Source organism: Helianthus annuus, chromosome 6 (assembly GCF_002127325.2).
Source record: "Helianthus annuus cultivar XRQ/B chromosome 6, HanXRQr2.0-SUNRISE, whole genome shotgun sequence".
Lineage (NCBI taxonomy): Eukaryota > Viridiplantae > Streptophyta > Magnoliopsida > Asterales > Asteraceae > Helianthus > Helianthus annuus.
In genome coordinates, this window is record NC_035438.2 from 22275242 (window position 1) to 22294228 (window position 18987).

General features: G+C 37.0%; 1 long non-coding RNA gene across 1 annotated transcript; it reads right to left on the minus strand.

Annotated features, from left to right (window-relative positions):
• Nucleotides 1-6303: 6303 nt before the first annotated feature.
• On the minus strand, nt 6304-12883 carry LOC110884487. The gene is made up of 3 exons (XR_002561218.2): nt 12849-12883; nt 12279-12344; nt 6304-6729 (listed from the first exon to the last, which is right to left on the minus strand). It is a non-coding gene; the product is annotated as an uncharacterized LOC110884487 (long non-coding RNA).
• Nucleotides 12884-18987: the final 6104 nt, after the last annotated feature.

Sequence of the window (18987 nt, forward strand, 5' to 3'; positions counted from 1 at the left end):
CTCCTTGAAGTTGATCAAACAAATCATCGATTCTCGGTAATGGATACCGATTCTTAATCGTGACTTTGTTCAATTCACGGTAGTCAATGCACATACGCATTGATCCGTCCTTCTTCTTGACAAATAAAATCGGCGCTCCCCATGGCGATGAGCTTGGCTGTATAAATCCTTTCTCCAACAATTCGTCTAATTGTTTCTTCAGTTCCTGCATTTCAGCGGGTGCCAAACGGTAGGGTGCTTTGGCAATCGGTGCTGTCCCTGGTAACAGGTGAATTCGACTGAATTCAACTTCCCTGTCTGGCGGTAGTCCTGGCAATTCTTCTGGAAAGACATCTGAAAACTGGGACACTACTGGAATGTCTTTTAACTCTTTTCCTTTAGTGTTAGTGATTATAGAAATCAAATACACTATAGATCCTTTTCTTATATAGTTTGCAGTTTTCATCACAGAGATGAATTTAGTGGGTCTAGATGGTTATCTCCTTTAATTGTGATCTTTTCACCTCTTGGTGATTTTACCTGAATTGACTTTTGATCACATAGGATATTGGCTTTATTGGTTATTAACCAATCCATTCCTAACACGACATCAAATTCTACCAGATTCATTGGGTAAAGGTTTGCAATAAACGTTTGATTAAAAATTTCTATTCTTGCTCCTTGCAAGATTTAAGAAATTCTAACGGTTTCTCCATTTGCGGTTTCTACTAGACATTCTTGTGGTAGTTTAGTTAATGATTGATTTAGGAGTTTGCAAAATGAAGTATTAATAAAACTTTGGTTTGCACCAGAGTCAAATAATACTTTCGCAAAAATATCATTAACTAAAAACGTACCAGCAATTACGTCTGGAATCATCCTGGCTTCATCTGCAGTTAAAACGAATGCTCTAGCATTTTTAGTATTCTTGTTGTTTGCAGCTGGAGTCAATTTTGGGCAGTTTGTCTTAATATGACCTTTTTCTCCGCTGTTGTAGCACATTCCATTATTGGCTTTGCTTCTGCAATTTTCTTCCTTGTGTCCTGGCGCCTTACAGTAATTGCAGTAAGTAGAGCATCTTCCAGAATGCTTCTTCTTGCAGTTCCTGCAGTATGGTGCAGAGGTAGAACCTATATTTCTACGGTTGGAATTCCCATAACGGAATTCTTGGGTAAGCCTTTGGGTTAGGTTTCTTCTCTTGTCTTCTTCTCTAGTACGGATTAACTCATCTGTCAAGGTATTGGCTAGTTCTACGGCTTCTTCTATAGTTTGGGGTCTAGCTGCCTTGACTACATGTCTAATCTCTCCAATTAATCCCCAGATATAACGGGAGATTAATACCGGTTCAGGTGATGCAAGGGTAGGTACTATCCTAGCATATTCAAAGAATGTGGTAGTGTAACCCTTACTGTCTGCCCCGGTCATTCTAAGATTCAGGAACTTATTTGCTATCTGTTCCTTTTCATTGGGAGGGCAGAATTTCCTTTCTACCATATTTTTAAATTCTTCCCATTCCATGTTATAAATCCTATCACTTCCTCTTGACTAGAGGATAGTGTTCCACCATTATAGGGCTGCGTTTTTAAATAGATTTGAAGCAAACATTATCTTATCTTCTTCAGCACATTTGCTTATTTTTAGAACAGCCTCAGTTTTCTCTATCCAGCGTAAGGCTGCAATGGGTCCTTCATTGCCCGAGAATTCTATTGGTTTACAGGACCAGAATTCTTTGTAAGAACAACCATATGGCATGGTTCTTCTTCTTTTGGGAATGGGCGCTTGAAGTACGGGTCCATTGTTCACGCTGTGTTCCGGTTCACTTGGTCGCTTACTGCTATTCTTACTTTTATTATTCGCTTCTTGAACTGTTTGAATAATAAATGACATTGCATCTATAATTCCTTGTGCCACTATATGTTGAACAGCACTATTATCCATTTGGTTTCCATTGTTGTTTGGATTCTCATTAACCACGTTATTGTTACTCTGGTTATCGTTATTCAGATTATCTTGATTTCCCTCGTCGGCCATCTGAATTTTAAACAATTACCAAATATTAATATCACAATTAATATTTGAATATAGCCAATCACATGACACGCACTTTTAACCAAAAGCGTCGAGCATTGCGACTTTTACTCTATTTATATAGTATGCATCATTACACACTAGTACTGAAATTTAAATTACAATACTGACTGAAATGTAAAGCTACAATACTAATAGTAGGCATCCGTAGTTTTTTTTTTTTTCACATACACACATATATTATTTTATTATTATTATTATTATTACTATTACTACCGTTCCTGCCATCACCTTCACTGATATGGATTCATCCAACAATCCATATTACGCTCATCGTATTTCCATACGAGGCGTTCTCCCACCTGTCGCATTCTATCACTGCTTTCTAAAATTTCCTCCCCAAAAGTCCTAAGTTCTTGGACATTTTCTGCACTCATTGGGGGTGCAGGTTCTAGGACTGGGTTTGGAAACTGGGGTACGGGTTTCTGATACGGAGGCATAGGGGCCTGGTACGGGTATGGATTCTCTAAAATTTCCCTAACATATGCATCACTAATGTTGTAGGGATCTTGAGGATCTAACCCGGGGTAAGCTCCTATGTTGGGTATTGGCACATTTTCCTGTATTGGGTTTTGTTGCACGTAGTCCCTAACATCGTCCCACCAGGGGTCGTAGTTGTTTGGGTCTAGGGGATCTGGTGCAGGTACCCTAGGTATCTCCTCCGGGTTGTAATCAGGCATTTCTATCTGGTTTTCTACTTCCATGGGTTGGTCAGGATTTTGTGGTTGGGGTGCTAGCATTTGTTCCAAGTTTAGGTCAGCAGCAGTGGTTGCTAAAATGTGGATATTAGCGATACCCCTATTGAGCATATCCTGATTATAAGCATCAGTCTCTCTTTTTGCTGCGGCTAACACTCGCTGTTCCTGCAACTTTTTCATTCTTTTCCTACGCTCGTGCGCTCCCCTACTGAACCATCCCCTTTTTTTTCTGAGGAAATGGCTCTTCAGACTGAGCCTTAAACACAAAGATTCCTTCTTCTGTGTCAGCAGAATACCCCGAGAGGGCAGGCTGAGAAGAGGAGGTGCCTTCGCTCCTAGGCGAACCAGACAGTTGACGATAGGCGTCAGAAGGTCCTTGGTCGCTCATACTGTAAACTAACAAATAGTCAGATAACACATAGCAAGAAATACAATTATACACGTATTTCCATAATTTATTTCCTAACACTTTGAATTTTGATGTCAGCAGAACACTTCTGTGGCTGAATCAGTGGCATAGCTCTGATACCACCTTCTGTCACAACCCCCGATCCCTAGTTCCCGGGAACGGGCGGCTGTGAGCCAGTTTCGGTGGTATCACATTTATTTATCCAATTTAGCAGCGGAAATTTTCATCAGGACCGTAGCTAGGAAATATTTAATCAGAGTAAACCACCATGTTTTATAACATTAACATATGGGTAAAACCCAAGTTTTCAATACACACATTTCATAGGAATAAATCCTATTTATTTAATAAAAACATTCGTTTTATTTTTAGGTAACTTTATTGCCACTTTTCCAAGCCTCCAGTGCTGTCCAGCTGGCTTCTATTTGGCTTTCACATTTTGTTACCTGAAACGCGTTTTAAAAACATTTTGTCAGTGGGAAATACTGGTGAGTGAATCCCAGTTTAATCAGGTTTAAATAAAATTCACAGTGAACAGTATTGAGGGCGATCCCGCAATTACATTTGTTTCCAAGTTATATCAATTATCACCCGTTGGTACTGTCGAAACCTGACTTGTGGAAATGTTACTCCTTAACCAGGTTGTAACAAATTTTGTATACAAAACCCCAACATACCCACGATAATTGTATTCTTACAAATACTCAATAACTGTCATTCGCATGGAAAAGTATGTAAGGTTTTGTAAAAACATTTGACAAAAAGAGGATTACTCACATTGCTGTTTTAGGTTATTCTTTAGGGTTTCCTGGTGAATATCTATAATTTACACAAATGCACGTGTGTTAGTATAATAACCCATTTTAACATTAGTAATACCCTCCCCGAGACGGCATTCCAACGACAACGTCGGGCAGAACCACGACAGCCGTTACGGAACCCTAGATCAATCGGGCAGCGTATCTAATACGTCTCCAGGGGTTATAATACTTACATCGTAGCAGAACCTCGCTATTTTAGGGGGTATAATGCCCGGGTATAGTAACGCCACTACAGAAAATTAAGAAAGAAAGAAAGGAATGAGCGAAACGGACTGAAGGCCGTTGCGTTCTATTTATAGTTGTGAAATCGAACTTTCTCGTGGCCCGTGTTAAGTAAGGCTAGGCCCTACGCGGTCCGCGTCAACTGGTGGTCAACGTATAGCTTGGCTGAGTCGTTTACTAGCTTATCCGGGTGTTGGGCCACGTGGCGGCCCAGGGCCGTGCCAGATTTTGAACACTCGCGGCCCGCATGAATTTTAGACAAACTCATACGCAGCCCGCTTTAACTTAAAAACCAAAAGAATCCGGATCATATCCTCGCGCGGCCCGCGTGAATGGTTGGGGTGGGCTTATGCGGCCCGCCTCAGCTTAATATTTCTGATTTTTATTTTACTATATATATTATAATCTACTTTGGGGCTCGGTTTTCACATATGGGGTGCATATAAAGACATATTGGGATATTTTTAGGATATATTAGGGTGTCAGAAATATTATGAGGGTGTCGGTTTTACCGAGGGTTGTTATAGTAAGATTTTAAAACTGTTATTAATCATGAGTTAATTATAATTGTGATAAAGTTAAACCTTTTAGTTATGTTCGTTCTAAAATGAAATTCATCCCAATTGGTCGCTAAGAGTTTGTAGAATATAAACTGATAAGTTATAGAGATAATGAATCTCTATCATAGGGTACATGCTCAGATTTTTGAATTTTGACTGACATACCCCATATATAGCTTTAGCATCGTTTATTATCATTATAAACATAGTTTAACATTAAGAATTGATTGGAGTATTAAGTGTGTTAGTTTGAACTTTTTGAACGAAATTTTATTCATTCATGTGCTAAAAACTTAGGTAATGGTGTAGTAAAAGGAGATTTAATTATAACTGAAAAACTAACATAAGGACTTTGTTATAAAAGTGCAGCGAACCAGACCATATTGTCATGCATCCTACGGTTTCTGGAGCAAATCCTTGTGTTGGGGCAGCAGCGATTTGGGTTGTTTGTGGCTGCGTGGGTGGTGCCTCGATGCTGTAAACAGTGGTCAAATAACATTGGATAGTAGGGGTAACGAGTACCATAACAAAACAAGAAAAGGAATACCAACAACATGCAATTAGGTACAGTTTTGGGACTGGTAATGGTGTCTAAACAACCATTATAAGCGATGGTTGCGGCTGCCAAAACAGTTCAGAAAGAGGAAGCCATGCTTAAATGATTCTGGGTCGGTTTTCGGGTTGAATCATAGTTTACAAATTGTGAGTTCCTAAGGTATTTTTAGGGTATGTTAAAGGTTATCTCTATTCCATATTTGTATGTTAAAGGTTATAAACATGGAAGTGAAAACACCATGATCAATATTTCTCTTTTGTATGTGTTCGACTTCTTGACTTATTATTTAAGAATTTGTTTTGATTTGTCAAATTTTGAAATTTTATACTTTATCAGAATTTTGGTTATTTTCTTCTTATTAGTGATACTGATGCTTATGGCCACACCTTATATCCCAGTTAGACATGAAAAAAAATACAAACTCAGTTTAAGAAATATAATTGTTATGCTTTTCTTAGAATGCGAGTGTCTTTAAAAACGTAAAAGATAAAAGATGATGCATTAACTAAAGCAAAGGTTCCTTAAAATCAGCTTTGCGTTTGTTGTTCGATATGCAATCATGGTATCTATACTTTGGCAGGGCATTCCAAGTGGTTTTAGGCGATCGACGGCATAGTGGGCAATAAAATGACATTGCCTTTGCATACATGTCTATATACAAGTATATGGCATGTTGTTCGGGTTACTTAGACACAAATGGTTAGAAAACATGAAGAAATGATTAATAATCTGATTTTTAGATACAAATGGTTAGAAAACATTTAGAAATGATTAATAATCGGATTTGTAGACAACATATTATCAATTACTTAGATTATTTCTATATCAAACCTCAACAAATAATTTTTTGAGAAAAATTAAAGCTTAAATTGTATATTAAATCTAATAAATGCAATCTAATAATCAAATCTTTTTAAATAAATGCAATCTAATATTAAATGTAAAGTTTTAATACATACAATATAGAGAAAACACGTCATACCAACTTCGTAGACTTGACAGGACTTACAGACTCGATAATAAAAGACCGTAACATACAATACAGAGACAAAATGTCGTATCACCACAAGAAATTGTGGATCCTTGCTGATGGGTGCACTTCGGAATGTAGCAGATATGAATGAATATAATCCCAGTGTAGGTAATTACATATCTACCACTTGGGTTATATTCATTCATATATGAATGAATATAACCCCAGTGTAGCTCTTCGATTTTCCTTGAAATTCCAGAGCTCGCTAATTACATATCTGCCACTGGGGTTATATTAATTCATATACAATTGATCGTTCTGATCAATTACTTCCTTATGTGCACCGCACCATCTTCTAGGAGGTTGTCAAGTGTTCTCGCCTTCGTGCTTGGTTTTTTGCATATCTTTACATCCGCAGCCATTCTGTACAATAAAACACATTCAAATGACCAATATAAACACATTCAAATGACCAATATGAGGAACCCATATCATCGAATCAAACCAAAAATCAATATGAGGAACACATCAATCCAAAACTGATCCGATCAGTTCATTTGTATAAAATTTAATTCTGATTTAGTTCATCTTATTAAACAATTCTCAAATGACCAATATAAACACATTCAAATGACCAATATTAGGAACACATATCATCGAATCAAACCAAAAATCAATATGACGAACACATCAATCCGAAACTGATCCGATCAGTTCATTTGTATAAAATTTAATTCTGATTTAGTTCATGTTTTTAAACAATTCTCAAATAACCAAAAATCAATTTTCACATTTCAAGTATCAATATTGATGTGTTCAAATAACTACACACTGATGCGCTTTATCAATTTCCATCATTTGTTTCTTCGCATTTGATTCAGAAATTAAAACCCACAAGTATCATAGTTTCAATAAACAACCTAGATCTGTGCTCTAATTGTTTTTAGAGAAAAACACACAAGAATCAGCCAAATGATCACATGAGATCTGAAACTATAGAAATCAATGATACATTTTGAACAATATACTCAGTTGATACCCGAGACAAAAACCCACAAGAATCAAAACCAAAACACAGTTGATCTCATATGAGGAACCGAAAACACATTCAAACCCTCTGTTTTGCTACCCGAGACAAAAACCCACAAGAATCAAACAAAACCTCTGTTTTGATACCCGAGACAAAAACCCACAAGAATCAAACAATATTTTCATATAAAACCTGAAACAAACCTTCATAATAAACAAAACCCAAACCTCTGTTTTGATACCCGAGATAAAAACCCACAAGAATCAAACAATATTTTCACACAAAACCTGTTACATTCTAGCATATCAAAAACATAGTGTCAATCATGTTTTAGGTATGTGATATTACCTTCGATTGTTATAGAAGATGAAGATGATGAATATGAAGATGAAGCTGATGATCGGTGGAGATTACAGAAGAGGAAGATGATTCCGATGAAGATGATTTCGATGAAGATGAAGATGATCCGATGAAGATGGTTGAAGATGAAGATGAAGTTCTGTGTTTTGGGACTTGAGAGAAGATGAAAATGATTTTATTGAGAAGTGTGAATGTTCTAATCATATATGTTTATCATTAAGATTTGAGGGTATAAAAAAGACATTTTATAAAGATATGTATTCATTTTAAACAACATATTAGTTCATGTTTTCATTTTAGACAACATATTACCAAGTACTTAGCTTATTTGTATATCAACCATGTACACTAACACATAATTTTATTAACATTGTTTTATAAAGATATGTAACTAAATGCAAAGAATTTAAATCATATATTATAATATGTTTTTAGTATTATCGAATTATACAATAACAATGGACCTTTACTGAATTTTACACTAACAATGTGTCAAAATAAATTAATGTCATATATAAGAAGTTATCACACAACATAAAATTAGGTCATGCTTATCAAACATGTAGACTAAAACAAACTATCTTTAACATTGTTTTATAAAGATATGTAACTAAACACAAAAATTTAAATAATATGTTATAATATTTTTTTAGCATTTGATTCCGATTGTTATTAGAACAAACCCGTGTGTTCACACGGGTGTACGCCTAGTATATTTATAAGGGAAAAGATCAAATAGAAAGTTAATTTTCGCTAGGAAGAATAGGAAGCCATAGGATTATGACATGTGTCAAATTTTAAAATAAAGAGAAATGGTATTTTAGTCAATCCAACTCCTTCTTCTTCATTTTTCAAAACCCAGTAACTTCAAAACCCACCATCTTCAACTATTTATTCACTTTCTATCTCAATAATCACTACATTATAGTGCGATTTTCATCACCATTCAATGATTCAAAACCCGATCAACGTGTTCTTCAGCTTTTTTTTTGAAGAAAACCCAGTTTAATTTCATAAAAAAATCTCATTTTTTTCCGGTGATTTTGGAGATAATCACTCGATTCCTTCGATTCGAGCGTTGATAAGTGTTTCTATCATTCAAATTTCGTCAATTGATGAAGAAATCGGCTTCGATCCATGTAAGAAATTCTTTAATTTCAGTTTCACGATCTGGGTTTTTGATTCAGTCATTGCGTTTTACGATCTTTGCGAGGGTCCGGGGGGGGGGGGGGGGGCAGCCCCTGGCGGGGTCCAAGGGGCAGAGTCCCTGGCTGGGGTTGACAGTTTTATGTGTCCATTGCGTTTTAGAAATAAGAGAGTTTTATGTGGTTTCTGGCTATTGCGTTTTAGAAAAAAACACATTTTTAAGTGTTTTTAGTCATTGCGTTTTAGGTAAAACACATTTTTAGGTGTTTTCAGTCCATTGCGTTTTAGAATGAGTCATTTTTAAGTGTTTTCTGGCCATTGCGTTTTACATATAAGACATTTCTTTGTGTTTTTGGTGCATTGCGTTTTAGGTAAAACACTTTTTTATGTGTTTTCAGTCCATTGCGTTTTAGAAAACAAACATTTTAAGTGTTTTCTGGCCATTGCGTTTTACAAATAAGACATTTCTTTGTGTCTTTGGTGCATTGCGTTTTAGGTAAAACACATTTTTATGTGTTTTCTGGCCATTGCGTTTTACAAATAAGACATTTTTATGTGTTTTCTGGCCATTGCGTTTTACAAATAAGTCATTTATTTGTGTTTTTGGTGCATTGCGTTTTAGAAAAATGTTATTTTTTAGGTTTTTTTTTCATTGCGTTTTACGTAACTGGTGGTTTTTCTATTGCGTTTTACGCAACTGGGTTTTAAATTTTCTTTTAAATATAGCAATAGTATACTCGTTTTAAAGATAAAAAAACGCTCGTTTTTTTGGTGCAATTTTTATAAAAAAATAATGTCGTATGAAAGAGTTACTAACGTTTAAAAAATGGGGGGGGGGGGGAATTGGAGGAGAGAGAAATTATTGGCTTGGATTGACTAGAATGCCCTTGAACAAACTCACGCGCCTCTTTTCTTCCTTTCAATTTCCCTGATTTAATCTTAGCCCTTGATTAACTTAATGGATGGTCAAGATCACTTCCTAGCCTTCCTAGCCAAATAAACTTCCTATTGTATCTCCACCCATATTTATAAAAACCATGAAAGGAAGAGGATTAAACTACTATTTTAATAAAAAGTTATAAATTACGTTTTTGACCCCTATGGTTATATCACTTTTACTATATTAGCCCAAAATAAGAATTTTTAACATATCTGCCCCCATGGTCTCTATAACTAACCATTTTGGCCCCTAAGTCTAACCATTTTAGCCCCAATGGTCTCTATAACTAACCATTTTGGCCCCCATGATCTCTAGACTTAGGGGCCAAAATGGTTAGTTATAGAGACTATGGGGGCAGATATGTTAAAAATTCTTATTTTGGGCTAATATAGTAAAAGTGATATAACTGCAGGGGCCAAAAACGTAATTTACTCTATAAATTAAGATCTTGAAAGTAGTTTTTTTAAAGAGTAGATAAGATAAAACCAAAGTCATGTTAGCTAAAATTGAGATTTTAATAAAATATACTAGGTTAGAACTCCGTGTATTACACGGGTTGAATAAATGTAATTTTATATATTATAAATAATAAAAAGTTACATCTTTACGAACCCCGTTTATTGTACCGGTTAAATAAATGTAATTTTATATATTAAATAATAAAAAAATAGTTATATCTCTAAAAACCATGTGTATTACACAGATTAAATAAATGTAATTTTGTATACTAAATACTAAAAACGTCGTATCTTTAAAAAACCCCGTGTATAATCGGGTTGAATAAGTCTACCAAATAATAAAATTATTACATCCTTAAAAACCCCGTATGTTACACGTGTTGAATAGATCTAAAAAATAGTTATATTTTTAAAAACCATGTGTATCACACATATTAAATAAATGTAATTTTGTATATTAAATACTAAAAACGACGTATCTTTAAAAAAACTCATGTATAGTGAGGTTGAAAAAATCTACCAAATAAAAAAAAATTGTATCCTTAAAAACCTCGTGTATTACACGTGTTGAATAAATCTAATTCTACATAGCAAATGATAAAAGTTACATCTTTAAAAACTTCGTGTATTACACGTGTTATATACATGTAACTTTGTATATTAACTAATAAAAAAAGTTGTATTTTTAAAACCCCGCGTTTTACACGAATTGAATAAATATCATTTTGTATACCAATTAATAAAAAAAGTTATATTTTTAACAAATTAGGATAACATTTAATATTAATTTATTATTTATATATTTAATATAAGATAAGTAGGGAAAAGAGATATTTGCTTTAAAAATATACCAAATTAACAATTTAGATTTGAGGATAATATTTTTTAAAGTATGATAAGATTTAATATTAATTAATTTATTATTTATTTATTTAGTTAATATAAGATAAGTATAGATTTGAGGATACCTTCTATGAATGACACGTGTCCAAAACTTGGTTTCTTTTATTATAGTAGATAGATTTTTGATATATTTAAATAGGTTTAACCTTATAAAACAAGGTGTATAAAATGTCTCTTAAGAAAACAATTGTGAAATTAAACTACGATCTTAAGTTGTAGACATATAGTTTAAATTTTGGATTTAAACAATTGATTAGAACATTGATTAAAAATCTTATGTAACACTCTAATTTTAATTATACTAATTCTTACCAACTAGATAAGAATGTTCATGATCAGTTTAAAAGAAAACATTAATATTGTTCCTAACTTAGTACCTACGAGTTTATCAACCTTCCAAAAACAATATTAGGATACATAAGTATTCCTTCTATTACAAAGGTTTCACTAATGATTAACCAAGACAAAAGTTGCGGAACTAATTCTTAGAAATACTTGAAGCTGGAGAATTTAACAAATATTAGTGTGAGAATCCTTAGAAATTACGCATAATCGAAAGTACGCTTAAAAACGGATTCAATCTATGATAATATACAAAGTTTAACAAAATTGGCTGGGCTCCACCGTAACTTACGGTGGACACCGTAAGTTACGGTGGCCACTGGGCAACTATGGCCTGCCGTTAATCAGTAAAGAACCACCGTAACAGTTCATCCTCTGCCGTAAGTTACGGTAGCTACCGTAACTTACGGTAGCTTCTGCATATTTTCCTGTTTTGCTGTTTTGACCCGTTTATTCCAGTTTTTGCACTTTTAAGACATCAAAGCACAATACGGAACATTTCTTTGCAACAAGTGTGACCCGTCTTGGGTTCTTTGTTTCAACACCCACGCTCCCATTACCGGTTTGCGTGTTTAATACTATTCTTCCCATTACCCGACACCCGGGTTTATGGTCTACGGATAAGGTACTCCCGTTACCCGGTTTGTACCCACCATTGATAACCCGTTTGGTTTGCCATCATGAAGTCCCTCATTCAAGCAACCAAACCATTACAACCTTATATTGTTCATAACTAGCAAACATTAACAATGAAGACTAAATTAACAATATTGTCGAAGCGTGAGCCACGTACCTCAAAGCTTCCCTTTTAAGCGAGTGTCCGCACCGGCTTGACTTCCCGACGCCTCACTCGTGTTGCCTAAAATACACAAGCCAATTATCATTAGAACCTTTCGGCTCATGACCCAAGCTTGTTAACTTAGCCAAACACCACAATTAGGGTTTATCAACTTCTTTTAGGCATATTATCAAGCATCTTGTGTGCATACTTTACAATTAGTCATGTTATTCTTGTCATTGAAGTTTTGTAACCACAAAACCCCTAATTAACAAGTAGGATGTTTACTATGTCATTTTTACATTTAATTTCTGATTGTAACTTGTTTGAAACATCATCATTCACATAATTCATACACGAATTTTGGGGCTTTTCATTCTAGGTGAAAACCCACTTCAATACATGACGCAAAACAATTTTTAACACAAAATTTATCCATCAATTCTCCTGATTTCAGTTTAGTTTATGATCCTACACTCTAATCACATGTCCTAGAATCATAACTTTACTCATTCATTCAAATATCCCTACTAATCAAACTATACCCAAAAATCAAATATCACCAAAACTAAAATTGTAACTTACCTAGTGTTAGACAAGTGTTGGTGATCAAGATTTTTATTCATGCAGTGGTTACATGCCCAATTCACCCTTCAATTGATCAAGTTAGATGATATAAGGGTTTGGGTGTTCTTCCTTTCTCCTGGTCGTTCTCCCTCACGCACACACTGATTTTGTGTGTGTGTTTGGTGTATTGTTCCACTAATATTACTTAAGTTTCAGATTTTGACAAGTTTGCCCCCCCTTCAATTTACATAAACTATATATATAGGGCATTTTAATCATACTTGTCCTATTGTGTTAAGATACCAACTAACTAGGTTATCTTTTCCTAGTCTTTTATCTTAACTTATTACTGATATTTAGTTAAAAATATAACATTAATATTTTCGGGGTGTTACAAGTCCACCCTCCTTAAAGAGGGTTTCGTCCCCGAAACCTGTTTATGTATAAGACACAAATTTATACACGTACCGAAAAGTGTAGGGTAGAGTCGTCTCATTTCCTCTTGAGACTCCCAAGTGGTGTCTGATCCTTTTCGGTGTTCCCATTTGATCCTTACTTGATTAATCACCTTGTTTCTCAAGCTTTTCACCTTACGGTCTAGAATCGCAATTGGTCTCACCGCGTAGTTGAGACTATTATCCACCTCGATGTCGTCGTAGTGGATATACGCGGTTTCGTCAGCTAGACATTTCCGGAGATGTGATACATGGAGCGTGCTATGTATCCCACTAAACTCCGCAGGCAGTTCGAGACGGTATGCCACCCTACCGACCCGCTCGATGATTCTGAAAGGCCCAATAAACCTTGGGCTTAACTTTCCCCTTTTTCTAAATCGGATTATTCCTTTCCATGGTGATACCTTCAGCATCACCTTATCACCAACTTGAAACTCAATTGGTCTTCTTCGTTTGTCTGCATACGACTTTTGTCGATCTTGAGCCGCTTTCAGGTGAGCTCGTACCATGTCAATCTTTTTATTCGTGATTCCGACTACATCCTTATGTGCAAGTTCACGCGGACCAACCTCACCCCAACATACCGGAGTTCGGCACTTCCTACCGTATAGCATCTCATACGGAGCCATACCGATGCTTGCGTGGTAACTGTTATTATATGAAAATTCAACCAACGGCAGGTGAATATCCCAACTACCCCCGAAGTCAATAATGCACACCCGTAACATATCTTCCAATGTTTGTATTGTTCTTTCACTTTGACCATCCGTTTGAGGATGGTACGCGGTGCTAATGAACAACTTAGTTCCCATTTGCTTTTGGAAATCGCACCAAAAACTTGAAGTGAACCGGGTATCCCTATCGGACACGATGGATACCGGCACTCCGTGGCGTGCTATAATCTCATTAGTGTACACCTCCGACATCTTTTCTGACGTATAGGTTTCCTGGATAGGGATGAAATGGGCACTTTTGGTTAGTCTATCCACAATTACCCAAATGGCATCAAATCCCCGCGTCGTCCTCGGCAGTTTGGTTAATAGGTCCATAGTAATCTGTTCCCATTTCCAAACTGGAATATCCAAAGGCTGAAGCTTGCCATATGGCTTTTGATGTTCCGCCTTGACCTGTAAACAGGTCATGCATTTCTCTACATATTTAACCACATCTCTTTTCATCCCTGGCCACCAATAATTTTGCTTCAAATCTCTATACATCTTAGTTGCTACGGGATGGATTGAATAGCGAGACTTGTGAGCCTCGTTAAGCAGAAGACCCGGTGCCACCACATGTGTTTGGGACCCAAATCCTACCATTCCGGTATTTCATCCCATTACTTCCTTCCGTAAGGTCTTTTATCATCCCTTTTATACGTTCTTTCTTCCAGTTTTCTTCCCTTACCGCTTCGGTTTGGGCTTCTCAGATTCGCTCAAGCAAGCTTGAAGTTACTACCAACTGCATAGACTGCACTCGAATTGGAGCGCATTCGTCCTTTCGGCTAAGGGCATCCGCCACCACATTAGCCTTTCCGGGGTGATAGTGGATCTCGCAGTCATAGTCTTTCACCACTTCTAACCAACGTCTCTGCCTCATATTTAACTCCTTCTGATTGAAGAAGTACTTCAAACTCTTATGGTCAGTGAAAATAGTACTTTTCACACCATACAAGTAATGCCTCCAGATTTTCAAGGCAAAGACCACGGCCGCCAACTCAAGATCATGAGTCGGGTACTTTGTTTCATGCGGCTTAAGTTGCCTAGAGGCATATGCGATCACCCTTCCCCTTTGCATTAGCACGCACCCAAGGCCTAGGTGTGATGCATCCGAATACACTACCATATCCTCCGTACCATCCGGTAAAGTCAACACCGGTGTGACACCTGTGTCACCGTGACCATCAAACAAATACCAAGCCGATGAAATATTGTATTTCATACTTGGGATCTTGTATAAATATGTGTATCTTTTGCACATATCAATTCTTGTTCAATTTCAAACTTTATATCGCTTTCTGGAGAATTATACGCAAACTGGTGCGTAAACGTACTCAGTTTAAATGCGAAAAATACTCCGGAACATCAACATATACTTAACATACCTTAAATAACCTTTACATAACTTAGAAATAAGTTTTGAAGGCTTTGGTATGGCAAAAACAAGTTAATTCGCTTACATGGACTAAACTTGACAAACTACGAAAGTATGCCGATTCGTACTAAAACAGACATTCCGGAACATGCCCATAAGTTAAACATATTACATAGCTTAGAAATAGGCTTTGAGGGGTTCGGTATGCTAAAATAAACTTTTGGATCATTCGGGGACTAAAAGTGTCAAAAAGTGCATAAGTTTGCACTTTCGCGCATAACTTACGTTCTGAATACATCCGGACATCCAAAAATTTATGTAAGCATCATAATATTATGCCTTAGTGTTTGGCATGAGAAAAATCCATTCGTCGCACAATTTGGATCGTTTTTCGCGCTTATGCGCATTCCGTCGTAATTAACCGAACATCGCGATCGTACGACTAAACGAGCCAACATCCGGCATATTTTTGAGCATGTTTCATGTCCACAATGTTTAGGCATCATTTTAGGGCCTTAAAAATGGCTTAACGAGCCTTAAACATGTCGGAAATGGCCTTAATACGCATCGGGGACTGAAACGAAAACATTGGAAAGTGTTTGCTGAATAGAGGGACCCTAGCGTGACACCTAGCCCCCTTGGCGTCACGCGAGGCCCCTTCTGATCAGCAAAAGCCATTTTTCAGCTTGTAACAGCCTTTCAAACACCCCAAAGGCCAATGCCACTTGTCAAAACCCTATGGTGGGGGCAAAATAAGCCACCACAACTTTGCGACAAGTGTACGGATTAGATCATGGCACGATATTCAAGAAACGATCCTAACGGTCTTGCATATCCTATAAATACCCCCCCCCCCATTTTGGTGTAAAACCCACAAATCTGATCTAAAAGCTCTAAGTTGAGGCCTTTGCTTCATACCTGAGCTCCTGGATCGAGATTAGCTTTCGGGGACCCTTCGTAAGTGTTCTTTCGTTCTTTTATCGCTTTATAGTCCTAAAGTCAAACTATGTTTGACTTTCTGCTTTGACCAGCCTATGGTCAACATGAAGTTCGTTTGAACTTCATAACGTGAGCGTGATCACGATGGTTATAGTCCCTAGTGACTACACCTACTGATCACCACGTTATCTAGGCTCAGTGACGAGTCGTAGTTTCGGCCAACATGCGCATTCTTGCGTATTTTGTAACCAAACTACTCATAGGTATCAAAACCGTTTGTTTTGATACCAAACCTGTTTTCTAAACTTAGTTAAGCATGTTTTAACATGCTTAGCTCGTCACTTTTAGTTTAGTGCTTATATAGGGTCGTAAGGTAAGCGATCTAAACAATCGCTTATACTTTCGAACCCGACCCATTTGGTCGATCATTAGGATCCGACCAAATACTTTAGGTAACCATAGTATATAGGGAATAACCTTCCGAGGTTATGCCTTATGGTCGCTTCGTTTAAGTAGTTGTATGGTAGGTAGTTTATATGTCTTAGGTAAATTACCAAAATGCCCTTTTTACGCCAAAATTCATTTTAAGCATATGTAACATAACTTTTGGTATCTAAACTGATTTGGCAATAATATTAGACATGTTAAGGCATATTTTACTTATCATAGGGCTAGTTAGGCGTTCCGAACGCGTTTCACGCGAACGACGCGTTAAAGTAGCGTAAGCTACCTAAACGGGTCGTAATGGGTCGTAAGCACTTAGGTTAGGTTTCATTTTAGAATGTAGGCTTTGTTAAACCATATTACACGAGTCTCTATACTCGTTTGGTTTACGAACCCTCATTCTATCCAATCTTCCGATTTAGGTCCGGTATTACACAAGGACTTCTAAGCAACCTCAAGTGAGTACATATACCCCTCTTTTACTGTTTTCCAAACTGTTTTGGGGTGGAACACATGTGCCTACTTGTTACTTTTATGCTTTTAATGTTTTCATATCATATGCTTATTATGTTCGTTAGTACATATATAGTACATGATTTCATTGTGTTTATGCTATGTATGTCCATTATGTGCATACTTAGTACAATCGATTTACAATACATTTCATGCTATGTACGCCCATTGTCTGCATACTTAGTACATCACTCTACAATACATTTTATGCTATGTATGCCCATTGTGTGCATACTTAGTACATCACTTTACAATACATTTCATGCTACGTACGCCCATTGTGTGCATACTTAGTACATTGTTTTACATTGCATTTCTGTTGCATATGCTCATCCAGCATATGAACACATTATACTACATTTTGAACCGTTGTAACCATTTGACTATGTGAACCGTCTTAACCCTTTGATTATATGAACCGTTTGAAACCATTGAACCGTGTGAACCAGTTGTATGACATGATTTACATTTGGTCAATGGCGCTGCAATTTTGGAGAAATCCTGAATGAATCTCCGATAGTAACCTGCCAACCCCAAGAAACTTCTAATTTCGGATGGATTCTTTGGAGGGTTCCATTTTGACACCGCTTCCACCTTCGACGGATCCACCAATATTCCCTCGGCACTTATGACATGCCCTAAGAATTGCACCTCTCGTAACCAGCAGACGCATTTTGAGAATTTAGCATATAATCTTTCCCGCCTTAATACCTCCAATACTTCTCGTAAATGGTTAGCGTGCTCCGCCTCGTTTCTTGAATAAACGAGGATGTCGTCTATAAAAACAATCACCGATCTATCGAGCATCGGCTTGCAAATCCGGTTCATGAGGTCCATGAAAGCCGCGGGCGCATTCGTTAATCCGAAAGACATCACGAGGAATTCGAAATGTCCGTATCATGTTCGGAATGCCGTTTTTGGTACATCGTTTTCCTTTACCCTTAATTGGTGGTAACCCGATCTCAAATCGATTTTTGAAAACCAGCTAGCGCCTTGTAATTGATCGAACAAGTCGTCGATTCTCGGGAGTGGGTATCGATTCTTTACCGTGAGTTTATTTAACTCCCGGTAATCAATACACATCCGCATGCTCCCGTCCTTCTTCTTTACAAATAGCACTGGGGCTCCCCAAGGAGACACGCTAGGCCGGATGAATCCCTTTTCAAGTAAATCTTGTAACTGGGACATTAATTCTTGCAGTTCCGACGGTGCCAATCTATAAGGTGCCTTAGCAACTGGTTTAGCACCCGGAGTCAGTTCAATCCCGAACTCTATTTCGCGCTCTGGTGGCATTCCCGGAAGATCCTCGGGAAAGACGTCTTCGAATTCACGCACCACATGTACGTCTTCAATCCTTGGCGTTTCTTTTTCCACATCACGTACGTAAGTTAAATATGCCTTACACCCGTGTAGTTTAAACTTGCGGGCTTCTACCATCGAGCATATCATGGGATTACAAGCCTTCTCCCCATAGATGATGACACGCCTTCCGCTCGGAGACGTTAGGTGTATCTCCTTACGTAAGCATATCACCTTAGCATGGTAGCGGGATAGCCAATCCATTCCGACGACCACTTGAAATTCACCCATGGACATGGGTATTAAATCAATGGAGTATTCCTCGCCATCGATATTCAATTTGCATTCCCGACATACATCACAAACAATAAAACTTTTGTTATTACCTACTTCTACTTCCATTGGCATAGGTAATTTCA